At 41.6% G+C, this 19,264-nt stretch overlaps 1 protein-coding gene across 1 annotated transcript in view; it reads left to right on the forward strand.

Annotated features, from left to right (window-relative positions):
* The window catches only part of LOC137654487 (titin homolog), a 136,965-nt gene that overhangs the window by 104,765 nt on the left and 12,936 nt on the right, over positions 1-19,264 (forward strand). The window lies entirely within an intron of this gene.

Below are 19,264 nucleotides of genomic sequence, written 5' to 3' on the forward strand. Positions count from 1 at the left end.
CCGTTGGCGGATAACCTACTGTTGACTCGGTCAACGTCGCAGGTGAATCGTCATCGTTTGGACCCGCCTCGTTCAACTGTTGTCTTCGCTTTTTCCTCTTCCACTGGGAACACATGAAGTACTGTGGGAATTGAGTGTGGCCTTTCAGTCTTTCTCTTCTCAAGGCTGTTCACCTTTCATGGGTTTCCGGCAGTATACTAACGGGGGGGAGTTCCTTTCCCTTTCGCGGGTTAGGTTGCGCTTCCGATTGTTTTTCTTAATTATTTGAGTGAAATTATAATTGTTTGTAATTAAATTTTTCAGCTTCTCCGCGGGGAACATCAACTGGGGGAGGGCAGGCGCAGTTCTTATTTTATGTTTGTTCCCTCAGTGGTCTCCTCTCCCGTCGCAGGCTAGGTGTTCCTCTTGTGGGAGTTTTTTTTGTTACATAATTTATTTTATTTTTCCTCAGTTAGCAATGAAGTTCTTCATTCAACTAAGAGAGCTGAAGAAGCAGAGCTGTTCTGTTCATGCCTGGGGAATCTGCTGTCACTACCGACCCTCAGAGGGCGTCATCCCTTCTCTTAGAAGTATGCCTGTGACAGCACCTGATCAGCACTTCATCTTCGAGGAACTAGCTCTGGCTACGCTTCATCAGGCAGCGCTACCAGGAGGTTTGCCCCAGGGGTTGGACCATTTTCCCTTCCAAAGGAGAGTTTTCCTCCCAAGGTGTGGGATTGGTTTTTCCCTTCCGAGGGAAACCTTCCCTGCATCTTTTTCATCACTTCATCAACTCCAACTGCTGTTGCTGTCTTTGCCTAGACTAATCTCCCCCCTTGCTGAGTCTCTCTTCCTTCAGGGGCAGATCATAGTCTTAGGCAAGTCTCTCCTGCGAAATGATTACCTCTCTCGTTCGCGAGAGGTCACTCATAGAGACTCCTCTTCGGAGGATTGCTACTGCTGAAGGTCAGCTTGCTGATCCACCGGCCCTCAGGGGCGTCATCTGTTCCTGGACCTTCTCCTGTCGATGCTGCAGCTAGTCCTCAGACTTTGGTCCTGGACTCTTCTGTGGATCTTTCGCGATCTCCATCGGTGGATGTTCGCCCTTCCTGTCTCCGGTACAGCCTCTTGAGGCCATACCTAAGCTTGCAGCTACGCGCCAACACTCTCCAGCACGCCAGTGCCCTGCAGTGCACCAGCGCTCACCAACATCTTGTCAGCACAAGCCTGCTCCTTTACGCTTTCCAGAGCGCCCGCGCTCTCCAGCTCGTCAGCGCTCTACAACTCTTCGGCATTTACCTGACTTGCAGCCTTTTCCCGCTCGTCCTCAGCGCCCTCCAATGCCCCAACGATCTCCCGATCACCAGCACTCTCTAGCGCAGCCTCGCCGTTCCAGGGAGCAGCGTTTGTAGCAAGCTCCAGCTTGCCAGCGCTCACCTGTGCACCCACATTCTCCAGTAGCAACCTCCTTCGCAGTGCCGAACTGCTGCACATTCTAAAGAGACTATGCAACAGCCTACACAGCGTCTTACGGCGTGTCCAAGCTCCAGCGCGCTCTCCCACCTGCGCGCCCTCCCGTCTACAAGCCCGCGCGCCCTCCCGTCCTCCTGCCCGCGCGCCTTCGCTCTCCTGCGCATTCTAGGGAGACTGCGCAGCGCCTTACTGCGCGCCAACGCTGTCCGTGCCAGCGCTCTCGCGCACTTGCTCTCTCAGGTCAAGCGCTCGCTAATGCACCAGCACTCACCTGCACTCTCAGATCCAGCGCTCACCAATGCGCCAGCACTCGCCAAAGAGCCAGCGCTCACCTGCGCACCAGCGCTGTTCTGCGCATTCACCGAAAATTGGGCACCAGCCTCCTCCTGTGCACCACCGTACTGCACTCCAGCGCTCTCCTGCGCATTCTGTGGAAACTGCACACCAGCATCATCCTGCTCGCCAATGCTCCAGTACTCTCTTGTGCACTCGCACGAGAGGCAAAAAGAATGAAAGGGAAAACTTTTTGACAGGTCACCATTGCCCCATTCCCCTCTCTGCAAACACATTACAGCATGCCCGCCGGGTAAAGAGGGAAGAGACTTCACAGCAGGGTTCAAGGATCCGAAGGTTCCATCATCCAAGGCGAATCAACCGCATCTAACATTGGTTGAGACTCCTCACAGGGAACCATTGGTCCCTTTTTCTTCAGGATATTTTTTCCTGACAGTACCAGTTTCAGCATATACGATCGGAACGTTGAAAACGGCCTATCATTAGCTCGCAAATATCTAATTGCCAGAACGCCGATCACTAGCTTACCGACAGCCGTTCATTAGTCCGCCGATCGCCGATTTCTAGCCCATCCTCCACCAATGAGAAATCATCAACCGACTGATCGCTAGATCATTGTTTGCTGTACAATAGGTCACCGATCGCCAATTACTAGCTCATCTTTTCTGATCATTGACCTACAGTTTCGCCAATTGCTAACAATCTCCGATTGCTAGCGTGCCAATCACCGATTGCTAGTCAATAACCAGTTATAAGCTTGCTGATCACTACATCGCCGATGGCTAGCTTGTCTTTCTTCGATCAATCGACCTCAGCTCGCTGATCTTTGACCAGCCAATCGTCAGCTTGCTGATCTCTGACTGGTGATCGAGCGCTGGTCATCAATGGCTCACCGATCACCAACTGACGATCATTAAAGCATTCAGCTGTCTCTCAGGGCTCTCCAAGCTGATCTCCAACTCATTAATCACCAACCTTCCTTGGCTGACTGACCAGACAGCCTTCATCTGCCTGTCAGTTACCATCTTCGGCTCACAGATTGCCGATTCACTGAACATTGGCAATTCGCCGTTCACCAACAGTTCGTCACTCAGAATTACTAGCCAACCTCTGCCCGTGGTTCCCCAGATCGGAAGGCAAACAACATGCTTCTCGCAATTCGCCATCACACCAATCCATTAAAGTGATCGGCAAGCGATCGACAGCCTCCATCAGCGGCTTGTTGACAGGCGACTACTCGCGAGCACTCTCAACTGCACAGTAACTACGATAACCAGTCGTTAACCATTGATTAACATTCGCCAGACCGATGCTGTTCTAGGGAATAGCATCAATCTTATCAGGGTGCATGGTAGGGTTAAGCGTTGCCTTACTTCTATCACTTAAAGGAGTTCTCTCCGAGGGAAGAATCCTGACACAAGGTATTGCGTCCCATCCTTTCCGACATGAATCAATACCCCAGCGTCAACAATCTCCCATGCGAAAGATCCGCAAGGAGTTGTCCCTTTGGGTCAATGTCCACACCATGTTGGAGGAGTTCGGACAAGGGCTAAGACCACAGGTCTTGAAAGGATGTATACTTCCAGGCCCAATCCATCCATCTTCTAGGAAGGATTGGAGATTCAGTCTAGACAAACAAGTACAGTAACACCATTTCAGGGCACTGTGTTTTGATCTTTCCTCAGCACCCATCCTGGACTCACAGAATCGGCTTGCGTCTCCTCCGTGTCTGGACGACTGCTGACCTTAGCAGACTCGGTGGCAACCTTGCGTTAGCACCGGAACTTCTGAAGTCTTTTTACCAAGATCGGGTGATCGTGGTAAACCTTTGGAAGTCTTCCCTACTCCCCTCTCAGAAGACTGGTATATCTGGGAATGATTCTAGACACCAATCTCCACAAAACCTCATCAAAGACAGGCTTAGAAAAGTCACAAGACCCTTTCTCAAGACCCTTTCTCAAGACGAGAAGAACTTCCAGCCCAAAGTGATTTTTTTTCCTTCGACACCTATCATCTCTGGCCTGTCTAGCCTCCAACGGCTGCCTCAGGATTCGCTCTCTCCAGGGGTGGCTTGAGTCCGATTGGAATCAGGCCATCGATTCAACGGACATTCTGATCCCCATGGGACCAGAAGTTTGGATGAACCTCAAGGGATGGGTGTCAGTCGAGAATCTATGGAGTGGTATAACCTTCTCATCCTTCCCCACCCCTTGGACTTGATGCTGTGTTTAGACACATCAAAAGAAGGTAGGAGTGACCATAGTGCTGCACCACACTACATCAGGCCTCTCGACGAAGTCCGAAAGTACCTTCACTTGAATCTCTCAAGAGATGAAGGCCAACTTTCCAGTCCTTCAACATCCTCATCAGTTCTAACCGGCCACTCAGTGGTGTGATGAGCGACAACACCATGTAAGGGCTCACATCAACAAGCAAGAAGGAACTTGGTTGTAGCATCTTCCCATCTAACAGTATACTCTGAAGTATCAAATAAACGCACCGGTACGTTAATTAATTTTTCAAATTTCTTCCCGCCGGTACGCTCCATTTCCACCCAGTACGCTTATTAATTTTTCACAAATCTTCCAACCAGTATGTTTATTCAATACTACCTATCGTACCGGTGGGAAATTATACAAGTACAATTTTTTTTTATTTTCTTAGCTGAAGTAGCAATCGAGATCTCAACTCGTAGCGTACATGTGGGTCAAGCGGAAGTCGCTCTCTGAACACTACGATACATGCGTTGTCTGATTTCAGTTTCTATAAATAGACGTGCTTTCCCTTCAACAGTGACAACTACTCATGTATATCGATTGAATGATGTCATGTCACAAGGTGATAGGATCATATTTATAGCTAAAGAGGTCATTTCAAGTGCAGCAAAGAAGTTGTGTCTGTTTTCAAACGTCAATTATTTCATGCCGATTTATGATTTAAACGATGTTAAATCACACTTCTATGTAAGATAAACACTTAGGAGTTTACAGGTATGCAAAACGAACCTTATATCCGAGGATAAATTTACTTTGAATAACGTCTCCTAACAGCGTAAGGCTATGGGAGGCGGCTTAGGTGCGATAGATCTGAGTCTTCGTGTGGCGGGATGTAAACAAAAACAAACCCCCACACCTTTGTTCACTCTAACTTTCAAAATATCCCACAACACAAACTTTCCCCTTAATTATACGTCAAACTGGACTATTGCACAAACGAAAAAAAAAAAAAAAAAAAAAAAAAAAAACTATATTCACCGCAACCAAAAAAATCACTTCATTAAACAGACTTAACACTATTTATAGAAAACTTTACAAACCCAACAACAGTCCACACACAGTACCGAAAAACTTGCTCCACACACAGTAATGAAAAATACTTAAACACTAAAACAAATCACTTAACACTAAACCATCCACCATATGCCATAAACCAGAAACAAATAATCACATCTAATACCAACATAAGAGAAAACACTAAAATATTCAATATATAAGTTTGTGTGTGGTAACCGTCGTCCACATACGGGTAATTTCTAGCCCACTTCCACAACTTCTTAGCAAAGAGTATTAGCCTACGGCCAATTTCACTGCGCAATCACTTAACTATACTCTCAAAATATCATCTCCATTTCCAGGCCAAACCAGTGCCATTGTCATCATTATCATCAGTTATAAGAGCGGTCTATATCCAATTCCTTACATGATTAAACATACGGGGTCGTCATCAATCTACTGTATCTTAAATGTGCAGCAGGCAACCAACAGGCCACGGACAAACAAAAACTCCAAAGAGTGTAAAGGAGTCCAAAGGAGGAATTACGGCCTGCAATAAAAAAGAAAAACCCTTACGAAAACTCCTAACTAACTAAACTATCGCACTATAATCAAAGATAAATAATAAACTTTCTATCATTCATGATCGCGCCTAACAAAAATAGATGAAAACAGTACTTACTCCAATACAAAAAAAATCACTTCATAGCCGCCTGTCTATAAACAAAAAAAAACAACCGACTCTTGCTACAGTCAAATAGAAAATCCTTTGGCCCACGACATTCATTACCGCCCTAACCTAGCTAAAAATTTAAACAAACAACCTCAATTATACCGACAGTCTTTCTCACTACAAACAATCATTACGCTAATTACCACTTGTTCGGCGGCGCACACCGCGAACACACACACTCACAAACTCACTCTCTCTCTCTCTCTCTCTCTCTCTCTCTCTCTCTCTCTCTCTCTGACAATACTAAAACAAATAAACTCTCTCTCTCTCTCTCTCTCTCTCTCTCTCTCTCTCTATATATATATATATATATATATACAGTGAACCCTCGTTTATCGCGGTAGATAGGTTCCAGACGCGGGCGCGATAGGTGAAAATCCGCGAAGTAGTGACAGCATATTTACCTATTTATTTAACATGTATATTCGGACTTTTAAAACCTTCCCTTGTACGTAGTACTGTTAACAAACCACCCTTTAATGTACAGAACACTTAATGCATGTACTACAGCACCCTAAACTAAAACAGGCACAAATATTAAAGGCGATTTTATATCATGCGTTTCCTAAACACCTAAAAAGCACGATAAAAAATGGCAACCAATGTTTTGTTTACGTTCATCTCTGATCATAATGAAGAAACAAACTCATTTAGTGTACACATATATGTATAGGTTAGTTTTTACATCGATTATATTGATTATACAGTACTGTATGTTGATTTTTTTATTACCAATGTTTTAGTTTACGTATTTTTCTTAGGACTTCCAAATGAAATGTTTTTCTTTATGACCCCGCCTGAAACGACGGCGTGTACGCTCAGTAAACAACCACGCTCAGAACAAACAAGGCATTTAACGCGCATGATGATAGTGATAATTAATGATACAGTACATACAGTATTTACAGTAAAAGCATTTACAAAATATGTTACCTTACAAATATAAATTATACAGTACTTGTACGTAGCAAAGCAGGAAAACAATTTGAGAGAGAGAGAGAGAGAGAGAGAGAGAGAGAGAGAGAGAGAGAGAGAGAGAGAGAGAGAGAGAGAGAGATTGTTTTACGTACGTAAATGTAAATTTTAAACAAAAAAAATATGATAGGTTACAACATGTAGACTTTTAAAACCTTCCCTTTAACTTAATGCATACAGTACGTACATTACTAAACTATAAAACAGGCAGTAAGAATATTAAAGTAAAAAATAAAGATTGTTACTGTACTCACCACGAAAGAAGTTGAAGAAAAACTTGAATGGTGATGGCGATGAATTTGCTGCACAGTAGAAATGATGATGATGAAGCTGATGATGTGTTCTACTGTGCAGTCAATGATAGTATTTTACGTCTCTTCAGACGGAGGTGTCTTTTCCTGGGACGCCTCTTCAACTTCTTCCTGGGAAACTTCTTCAATTTCTTCCGAAGGCGTACTAGCAGGAGGAACTGGCTCTTTTTTGCGAGGCTGGAAGAACATTGTGATCGGAAGTTGTTGCCGCTGCTTCTTTTTTCGATCCAAGAGCATCCTGTAGGGAGTCATGATGTCATCGACCTTATTTGAGAATTGCATCGAGCGAACCATATCCTCGTCCCACTCTTGTAACATTTCTTTCGCCTCCTTCATATGGTTGCAGAACTTGGCAAGCCGTTCTAATGTTAAGCCCGTTTCTTCGACATTTTCTTGGGTCTCTTCCTGGGTACCCTCACTCTCTTCCTCACTTGCCGATTTCGTCAGGTCTTCGAGGTCTGCGTCAGTTAGGGGCTGGGAATGGCAGTCCAACAACTCGTCGACGTCTTCAGTCGTCATGTCGCCAAACCCGTCACCCTCCAATTATGGCAGCCAACTGCACAGATTTCCGTATTGCAGAGTGTTGGATTTCCGACGGAGTAAATCCCTTGTCGTCGTAAACAATATCGGGCCACAGCTTCTTCCAGCTCGCATTCACGGTTGCAGGTTTCATCTCTTGAAGTGCCTTTTGAATATTCTGCAGGCACGTGGCTATGGTGTACTGCCGCCAGTACGCCTTCAAGTTGAAATCTTCATCCTCGTCATCTTGGGCAGCATCCACACACGCAACGAGGTCCGCCAAGGTATTCTTCGTGTAGAGGGCCTTGAACGCCCTGATAACCCCCTGGTCCATCGGTTGAATTAATGACGTGGTGTTGGGTGGCAGGAACTCAACCTGAACGCCCTCACGCGACAGGTCAGTTGCGTGTCCACCAGCGTTATCCACAAGGAGAAGGATCTTGAATGGCAAGCCCTTCTCTAAGAGATATTCATGGACTTGCGGGATGAAACACTGGTGGAACCAGTTGGGAGGTCAGCATCTTCGTAATCCATGCTTTTTGATTATGCATCCAGTACACGGGAAGGAGATTCTTATTTTTATTTTCAAAGCGCGAGGATTTTTCGACTTATAAATAAGCCCCGGCTTTAACAAAAATCCAGCAGCATTGCCACACATCACGAGGGTAACGCGATCCTTGAATGCCTTAAAGCCAGAGGCTTTGGCTTCCTCTTTGAACAGGAAAGTTCGCGACGGCATTCTCTTCCAAAACAAGCCGGTTTCATCCATATTAAACACTTGTTCCGGCTTGTATCCACCTTCAGCGATAATGTTCTTGAAAGTCTGGTTCACGTAAGTTTCAGCAGCGGCAGTGTCAGCGGAAGCAGACTCCCCATGCAGGGAAACGCTTTTCAGGGCGAAGTGTTTCTGAAACTTCGCGAACCATCCTTTGCTTGCGGAAAAACGTTTCTGAGGCTGGGAATCAAGTGGATGTCCCTGGTTGAGGATCATCTGCATCATCATCATCTTCAGCATGGTTGCCGTCGTCGTCTTTAGGTTCCTTTGCAGCAAAATTCTCATATAAGCTCAAAGCCTTTGTTTGGATGGTGTTCGTATCCAACGCTATGTTCTTCTTCCGGCAGTCGGCAATCCACACAGCTAAAGCACCTTCCATGCGTACGATCGTTTTATTACGCGTTGTAACGACTCGCTTCGCTGATCTGCTAAAGGTGATTGCAGCAGTCTTTCTAATGTTCGCCTCGTCCTTTTTGATATAGCGAACGGTGGATTCGTTGATGCCAAAATGGCGGCCGGCGGCCGCGTAACTTCTACCATCTTTTAACATGTCGAGAAGCGTAACCTTCTCAGCTATCGTCATCATCCTTCGGTGGCGTTTAGGCTCACTACCAGCCTTACTAGAAGCAGAACGCTTGGGAGCCATTGTACAGTAGGATTTAACAGAAAGTTCAACAAAAAGTTCAACTTAAAACAGTCGCACACAGCACAGATTAAACTTCACAAACTTAAGAACGTCTACTCAGCAATACGCGGAAAGAGAAAGTGAACGATCCAGCCCCGCGAGAACTTTGATGCTGCGGGTAGAAGATGCGGGCAAAACACCAATCACAGGCTAGATAACAAAACTTGAGTTTTGATTCGTCATCTATCAGCGCTTGAACCAATCACAACCCGTCTTACAGTACTATGATGCGTTGGTTACTCATAGAAGATGCCCCGCGCATACTGAACGTACGTAGATTAAGTACAATACCGTAATAGTAATAAATAATGATAATAATACTGTACAGTAATAATAATAATAATAATGATAATAATAATAACAATAATAATTTTATTAACAACAACAACAATAATAATAATAATAACAATAATAATAAAAATTTACGTACGCTATTTTACGCCTCTCTCTCTCTCTCTCTCTCTCTCTCTCTCTCTCATCGTACGCTTACAGTATTCGAAATGTGATTTTTGCAACAAAGAATATTATTGGATGCAGTACTGTACTACGTACGTATACATACAAAAGATTCATGGAAAAGAAGCACATCCATTACAGTACACACCATTCTAATATGGTATGACTGCATCTGATTTGCGTTTCATGTTCGATTTAATTTTACTACGTACTGAATTATCGTATGATCACATTCTCTTTTCGTGTTTTATTTCTTTCTGTGCTGAATTATATATCATATGTAATGCAATGAACAATCAGTAAGAGCAGATATTACTAATTACAGTATTAATGGAATTACAGGTAACAAAATATCGTATTTGGTTGTCTTCAGATTTCGCGGTATTTTCGAATTTTCCGGAAAATCCGCGATATGTATATATATATGGGTTATGGGAAAACCCCGCAAAGTGGTGAATCCGCGATTGTCGAACCGCGAAGTAGCGAGGGTTCACTGTATATATATATATATATATATATAGTAAAACTAAAGCAAATAGAATTCTCGCGATTTGACAAAACTAAAACAAAATCTCTCTCTCTCTCTCTCTCTCTCTCTCTCTCTCTCTCTCGATTTGGCAAACAAAATAAAATGAAAATAAATCAAAACTAAATCCTCCACATTCGGATCCTGATGATTATGAAATTTAACTCGTATCCATGGATGCTGTTCACACGAATGTATATTTTCATCATTAGGAGGTGACAAAAATTACAATTTGATACATTATTCAGGACAGATGGCAAATATATATATGTATATATATATATATATATATATGTATGTATATGTATTGGCGAGTACAATCGTAGGGCCACTCGCTATTCATGGCGAGCGCAATAATGAAATATAAAAAAATAAATAAAACTAATAATAATAATAATAATAAAATAAATAAATCATATCTGCGTCCTGAATTTAACGTCGTAAATTTTTGGGCAGCAAGTAAAACTATCGTAGAATTAGAAAAATGAAGCGAAAGAATATGCAATACTATTGTAGACTCGCCCTTCAAGAAATCGACGAAAACCGGAAGTACGTGTTTTTTTGTAGTTTTTCCTGTCTGTATCGTAAACGTTGTCAAGTATAATGAAGCATATACTGTATATTGATTTCAATAATTATTTTCCAGTCAGTACTTTTATTCCATCCAGTACTTTTATTAAATTTTGAGTTTTTTTTTTCCGGGCAGTACTTTTATTCCATCCAGTACTTTTATTAAATATCAAGATTTTTTCCACCCAGTGCTTTTATTCCATCAGTACTTTTATTAAATATTGAGATTTTTTCCACCCAGTACTTTTATTCCATCAGTACTTTTATTTTATTTTATTTTATTCGAAGTCTGCTCGGTACCACTATTAGCCCACTTTATTCCAGACTAGAGGAATGTGCTCGCCGACAATCTGTGCACACCATCTCAGATAAGGTGTACCGAATGGTCCTTGGATGATCACCTTGTAGTCGACAAAGTCCTGACTTTGCGAGGTTCTCCAACTATGGATCTGTTCGCAACGCCCCTGAACCTCAGGGTTCCACTGCTCCCCAGTCCTAGACTCCAAGGCTGTCTGGCAAGAAGCATGCCAACAACGGTGGGTACAACAACGAAGGTTACGTCTCGTCCCCGTTTTTGTCTGAAGAGAAGGTTACTCAAGGCTAGAACATCGGTCAGCCTCTCATAGCTCCGCTATGGCATTATGCAGAACGGTTTCCAAACCTTCTGCAGCTCCTGATAGAGCCTCCAAGAGACCGTCTCCACGTCACAGACAACCACACTTCGACATCTACCACAAGCTATAGCTTCGCTATGATTGTACGCCTGGAGACTACTCGGTACCTCCTCTCTCAGAGAGGCTTTTCGCAATAAGTTGCGAAGAGGTTGTCTAAATATCTGAGGAATTCCTCAGCATCAGTCTACCAGGCAAAGTATAACGTCCTCTGTGGTTAGTGTCATAAGAAAGAGTATTTGCCTGCCCCCAGAAGCAGCTAAGGAACTCGCCTTTTAAACCAGTTCCCCTGTAAAGATGACCTGCCTCCCAACAGATTGACAACAGCCGTAGAGGCAAGCCCTCAGACCCACCTTTCATCGAAGAGGATATCACTCCCGACAAACAGGGCATGGTCGCAGAGAGGACATGCCCCCCGCTTATCAACAGTGGGAGATACCTACAAAGCTTTTGGCTAAGGTAGTAGAATTTCAGGGCTGACCCTTGGATGATAGAAGTCCATTCAGGACATTGAGTCCCTTTCACAGCCTGTCTGCCGCCTCTGACCAGAATTCGGACACTCCCACAATTTTATACTAAAGGCTTAGTAAAGGACTTACTCTTATTAGAGGGAGATTGGAGACCCGTCATATACCTTTCCTGTTTGAATCTATTTCTGCTAAAGACAAAATTAAAAATGGAGACTCCATCCACCGTTCTCCAGACCATCAGGAAGAACAATATCCTTCGACCATAGACCTGAAGATGCATACTTGCATGTCCCCATCCATCCTGCCTCAAGAGAGTACCTAAAGGTGCCCTTACATGATCAATTTTTTAGCATAAAAAAGAAAGGTTGTCCTCAATATTGGTTGAGTCGAGCATGTACCCTCACACGGCTCAATTTTAATGGTTAATCGTTAGTTCCTTGCTAGGTTTCATACAGGTAACACGTAGTCTGTTATGGATACAACATGCAGTTCAGTTGCATTGATATTTTGTTTGGGTTAAAAAGGAATTGCCTCGCTATACGAAAGATTTTTATAAGAATAGACGTTAGTATGGCCATACATAATTGTTAACACTTGAAATTTAATGAGACTAATGATTCAAAAGTTTCTTAATTATGAACTGTGAATATTTTGAGTAGTTATTGTATATGGTGACTCCACTGGTCTCAAATAGAAACAGTCATAAGAGAAGTTATCTCACTAACTGAACGGTTATCAATCATCTTGCAATAACACTTTTGAAGACTTGAAATTTGTTAGTACCATGTTTCTGCAGTGTATCTGTGTCATTGTTATTGAAATCTGCAAAGCTATTATAAAATGGCTAAAAGATGATATTAAGAAAACTTTTTTTCCATCCAATTTCATAAGAATCCAGGAAGAGTATTTAGTTGCTGTGACCTATCAGATATGGTCATATTTACAATGGGAATTATTTTGTATTTTTTGTAGGTGCTGTTTTTGGAATGTTACTGGAGGTAATTTCTGTGTTACATTGCTGGAAGACAGAGTCCCATCTGATTCTCAAATGTAACGTCATTGATATCCTTTTAGCATATATTGCCTATGTTAAATACATTTCCTGCAATTACAATTCCCAAGCAGATGTCTCTATGAAAGACTGTTCAAAGTTCCATGAACACATTTACATTCAAAGAATATTAATTCTCCTCGCAAATACACTTTCCTTCTTGCATGGGGGAACACTGGTTCATGAGAATCGGTCTGTTATAGTAAATAATTGCATTACATACCAAGTGGATGTGTGCTTACAAACTCCTGGGTAAAAATATATAATTAATAAATACTATCACTGTTATTGTCTTTACGGCTACCAGTGAAAAGAGATAAACGACACATTATTGCCGATAAATTTAATGATAGATGAATTTTCACAATTTTAATGGAACTATCAATGAGAAATATGTGAAGATCAGGAGGCCAACCCATTCCAGATAATTTTATTACAATTATAGGAATCAGTTTAGCATAGCACTTAAGTCATTAGTAGCTACAAAGTCTGAATTTTTATGACCAATGCAGGTATTATCAGTAGGGTGTCTGGTAGAGTCGTATTTGGGGATACAAACTTTGGAAGAATGATTCAGGAAGGTTCTCTTAATTCTTCAGAATGTTGGTATTTGCCAAATAATACAAGGAAACTTCCATTTGACTTTGTTGGTGATAATGCAGTCCCATTATCAGGAAATCCATGAAGCTATAGCAAGTTTTTTATTACATAAGTCGCGCAGGACGCATTATTGAAAATGGATTGGCATGGTAATAGCTCACTTTTGGGTCTTGAGAAGTGTTCTTTTGTTGTCTTCCAAGAAATCACAACTAATTCTTTTGACCTGTTGCTATCTACATGATTATTTAGGAAAGAGGAATTAACAGGGATACACTGAAGAAAAGGGTAATCTTGAAAACATAATAGTTGGTCAAAAGCCATACTGTGCAAATTTGACAATTTACAACATAATTGCAACAATTGTCCATCATTTCTAACTAGGCAAATCAACAATACTTTGGATGAGAGTTCCAAATCTGAAGAGAAAGTTACGTTGCAAAACATGCAATAAAATCATGTTAAATTAATTGAGTTTGGTCAAAATTTATTTCCCTAAGCTATAAATTTCATATGAGAAAATAAGTCATATAATGTACTCTTTTTCATATTCTTTATTGTTAGGTTGCTTTACATTTTTTGTATGGTATAAAAAGTTCTTTCACAATATTTTGTATTAATTGTCATTGCAATTACTTTAATGAAACTTTTTCATAAATCAGTAATACCTCATGATACAAAAGTTTCTGTATACGAAAAGACAAAGTTTTTTTTTTCCCACATATAAAAAAAAGGTATGAAACAAAATTCACTTGGCTGCCGAAAAATAATTTTAAAAGGCTTGCCGCACAACTTTGAACTCACCGCCATCGTCCTGCTCTCCCATTGGTAATCCCTCTAACTCAGGCAAGTTACCGCCATAAAATCCAGCTCTCCTATTGGTCAGCATCTTTCCCATCTACGTAACAGAGTCCCTCGATCCTTTCGTTTCAGTAAAACTATCGTTCAAATTGAATTCATATTGGTGATTTCGATTTCATACTAATAGTTTTCGTGTTTCTTTTTTCAACGTATAAATTTATAGCCATGGGTCCCTAGAATATTGCACATTCAAACACCGCAAAACTAGAGTGCGGGGAGCAGTCACTCTCCCCCCAGTTCCACTTCTTTGATTTTTCACAGGATTATAATACAGGAGAGGGGGTTCCTAGCCCCCTCGTCCCGTCCCTTTTAGTCGCCTCTTACGACACGCAGGGATACGTTGGCGCTATTATATACAGGGGGGGGGCATGAAAGTATAACTGAAATAAACTGGATTTTAATTAAACTGGAGTTTCACTTAACTGTATTCAATAATAATGCATGTAATATTCACATTCTAGTATCGTATTTGTAATTAAAAACATTGCGAATTATAATCTCATGCATTGTTTACATTCAAATCAGTTGATTAACCCTGCGTAGTCCGTCGTTAACCTCAATTCTCGGATCTAATAACTCCCTTATTAAGGCATGCTACTGAAGGATATTTCATATTTACTAAAAGAAACAATTACAGTATTACTTGATCTATCATTTTCTAATTAACATACTAATTTCAATAGTTTTATTTGAAATACTTCTCTCATATTTTATTTACTTGTACTGTGAGTTGAATCGCATAACGTTAACTGTAGTTTCATTCATGTTGCCGAAGCACGATATTTTATAGTTTTTTGAGAGAGAGAGAGAGAGAGAGAGAGAGAGAGAGAGAGAGAGAGAGAGAGAGAGAGAGAGAGAGAGAGAGAGAGAGTGTGTGTGTGTGTGTGTGTGTGTGTGTTGTAGGCTACAGCATGATCATGCGATTGTGGGTGATTGTACAAAAGATATTAAATAATTTTAAATTTCCAGAAATGTTTACAGTGAACCCTCGTTTATCGCGGTAGATAGGTTCCAGACGCGGGCGCGATAGGTGAAAATCCGCGAAGTAGTGACATCATATTTACCTATTTATTTAACATGTATATTCGGACTTTTAAAACCTTCCCTTGTACGTAGTACTGTTAACAAACCACCCTTTAATGTACAGAACACTTAATGCATGTACTACAGCACCCTAAACTAAAACAGGCACAAATATTAAAGGCGATTTTATATCATGTGTTTCCTAAACACCTAAAAAGCACGATAAAAAATGGCAACCAATGTTTTGTTTACGTTCATCTCTGATCATAATGAAGAAACAAACTCATTTAGTGTACACATATATGTATAGGTTAGTTTTTGCATCGATTATATTGATTATACAGTACTGTATGTTGATTTTTTTATTACCAATGTTTTAGTTTACGTATTTTTCTTAGGACTTCCAAATGAAATGTTTTTCTTTATGACGCCGCCTGAAACGACGGCGTCATAAAGTACTGTACGCTCAGTAAACAACCACGCTCAGAACAAACAAGGCATTTAATGCGCATGATGATAGTGATAAATAATGATACAGTACAGTATTTACAGTAAAAGCATTTACAAAATATGTTACCTTACAAATATAATTTACCGTATCTATATAAAATCATACAGTACTGTACAGCACATACAGTATTGTACGTAGCAAAGCAGGAAAACAATTTACGAGAGAGAGAGAGAGAGAGAGAGAGAGAGAGAGAGAGAGAGAGAGAGAGAGAGAAGAGAGAGAGAGAGAGAGAGAGAGAGAGAGAGAGAGATTGTTTTACGTACGTACAGTAAATGTAAATTTTAAACAAAAATCAATTTACGAGAGAGAGAGAGAGAGAGAGAGAGAGAGAGAGAGAGAGAGAGAGAGAGAGAGAGAGAGAGAGATTGTTTTACGTACGTAAATGTAAATTTTAAACAAAAAAAATATGATAGGTTACAACATGTAGACTTTTAAAACCTTCCCTTTAACTTAATGCATACAGTACGTACAGTACTAAACTATAAAACAGGCACAAATACAGTTTTAGAATGTGAGAATATTAAAGTAAAAAATAAAGATTGTTACTGTACTCACCACGAAAGAAGTTGAAGAAAAACTTGAATGATGATGGCGATGAATTTGCTGCACAGTAGAAATGATGATGATGAAGCTGATGATGTGTTCTACTGTGCAGCCAGGTAGTATTTTACGTCTCTTCAGACGGAGGTGTCTTTTCCTGGGACACCTCTTCAACTTCTTCCTGGGAAACTTCAATTTCTTCCGAAGGCGTACTAGCAGGAGGAACTGGCTCTTTTTTGCGAGGCTGGAAGAACATTGTGATCGGAAGTTGTTGCCGCTGCTTCTTTTTTCGATCTAAGAGCATCTTGTAGGGAGTCATTATGTCATCAACCTTGTTGCAGAATTGCATCGAGCGAACCATATCCTCGTCCCACTCTTGCAACATTTCTTTCAACTCCTTCGCATGGTTGCAGGCCTTGGCAAGCTGTTCTAATGTTAAGCCCGTTTCTTCGACATTTTCTTGGGTCTCTTCCTGGGTTTCACTCTCTTCTTCGCTTGCCGATTTCGTCAGGTCTTCGAGGTCTGCGTCAGTTAGGGGCTGGGAATGGCAGTCCAACAACTCGTCGACGTCTTCAGTCGTCATGTCGCCAAACCCGTCACCTCCAATTATGGCAGCCAACTGCACAGATTTCCGTATTGCAGAGTGTTGGATTTCCGACGGAGTAAATCCCTTGTCGTTGTAAACAATATCGGGCCACAACTTCTTCCAGCTCGCATTCACGGTTGCAGGTTTCATCTCTTGAAGTGCCTTCTGAATATTCTGCAGGCACGTGGCTATGGTGTACTGCCGCCAGTACGCCTTCAAGTTAAAATCTTCATCCTCATCATCTTGGGCAGCATCCACACACGCAACGAGGTCCGCCAAGGTGTTCTTCGTGTAGAGGGCCTTGAACGCCCTGATAACCCCCTGGTCCATCGGTTGAATTAATGACGTGGTGTTGGGTGGCAGGAACTCAACCTGAATGCCCTCATGCGACAGGTCAGTTGCGTGTCCCCCAGCGTTATCCATAAGGAGAAGGATCTTGAATGGCAAGCCCTTCTCTAAGAGATATTTGCTGACTTGCGGGATAAAACACTGATGGAACCAGTTGGAGGTCAGCATCTTCGTAATCCATGCTTTTTGATTATGCATCCAGTACACGGGAAGGAGATTCTTATTTTTATTTTTCAAAGCGCGAGGATTTTTCGACTTATAAATAAGCCCCGGCTTTAGCAAAAATCCAGCAGCATTGCCACACATCACGAGGGTAACGCGATCCTTGAATGCTTTAAAGCCAGAGGCTTTGGCTTCCTCTTTGAACAGGAAAGTTCGCGACGGCATTCTCTTCCAAAACAAGCCGGTCTCATCCATATTAAAGACTTGTTCCGGCTTGTATCCACCTTCGGCGATAATATTCTTGAACGTCTGGTTCACGTAAGTTTCAGCAGCGGCAGTGTCAGCGGAAGCAGACTCCCCATGCAGGGAAACGCTTTTCAGGGCGAAGCGTTTCTGAAACTTCGCGAACCATCCTTTGCTGGCGGAAAAACGTTTCTGAGGCTGGGAATCAGTGGATGTCCCTGGTTGAGGATCATCTGCATCATCATCATCTTCAGCATGGTTGCCGTCGTCGTCTTTAGGTTCCTTTGCAGCAAAATTCTCATATAAGCTCAAAGCCTTTGTTTGGATGGTGTTCGTATCCAACGCTATGTTCTTCTTCCGGCAGTCGGCAATCCACACAGCTAAAGCACCTTCCATGCGTACGATCGTTTTATTACGCGTTGTAACGACTCGCTTCGCTGATCTGCTAAAGGTGATTGCAGCCGTCTTTCTAATGTTCGCCTCGTCCTTCTTGATATAGCGAACAGTAGATTCGTTGATGCCAAAATGGCGGCCAGCGGCCGCGTAACTTCTACCATCTTTTAACATGTCGAGAAGCGTAACCTTCTCAGCTATCGTCATCATCCTTCGGTGGCGTTTAGGCTCACTACCAGCCTTAAGAGAAGCAGAACGCTTGGGAGCCATTACAGTAGGATTTAACAAAAAGTTCAACTTAAAAAAGTCGCACACAGCACAGATTCACAAACTTAAGAACGTCTACTCAGCGATACGCGGTAAGAGAAAGTGGACGATCCAGCCCCGCGAGAACCTAGATGCTGCGGGTAGGAGATGATGGCAAAACACCAATCACAGGCTAGATAACAAAACTTGAGTTCTGATTCGTCATCTATCAGCGCTTGAACCAATCACAACCCGTCTTACAGTACTATGATGCGTAGGTTACCAACTCATAGAAGATGCCCCGCGCATACCGAACGTACGTAGATTAATAAGTACCGTAATAATAATAAATAATGATAATAATACAGTACAGTACTTTAATAATGATAATAATAATAACAATAATAATTTTATTAACAACAACAACAATAATAATAACAATAATAATAATACAGCTTTACGTACGCTATTTTACGCTTTTGTTGTAGGATGTGTGTGTGTCTCTCTCTCTCTCTATCTCTCTCTCTCGTACGCTTATTCGAAATGTGATTTTTGCAACAAAGAATATTATTGGATGCAGTACTGTACTACGTACGTATACATACAAAAGATTCATGGAAAAGAAGCACATCCATTACATTTGTAGTACTGTACGTACAGTAGTACAGTAGTCAACAGCAGCCTTACTGTACACCATTCTAATACGTATTGTATGACTGCATCTGATTTGCGTTTCATGTTCGATTTAATTTTACTACGTACTGTATACAGTACTGAATTATCGTATGATAATACAGTACAGTACAGTAATACAGTAATAATAATAATAATAATGATAATAATAATAACAATAATAATTTTATTAACAACAACAACAATAATAATAATAATAACAATACAGTACTGTAATAATAATACAGCTTTACGTACGCTATTTTACGCTTTTGTTGTACTGTAGGATGTGTGTGTCTCTCTCTCTATCTCTCTCTCTCGT

This window comes from Palaemon carinicauda, chromosome 1 (assembly GCF_036898095.1).
Source record: "Palaemon carinicauda isolate YSFRI2023 chromosome 1, ASM3689809v2, whole genome shotgun sequence".
Lineage (NCBI taxonomy): Eukaryota > Metazoa > Arthropoda > Malacostraca > Decapoda > Palaemonidae > Palaemon > Palaemon carinicauda.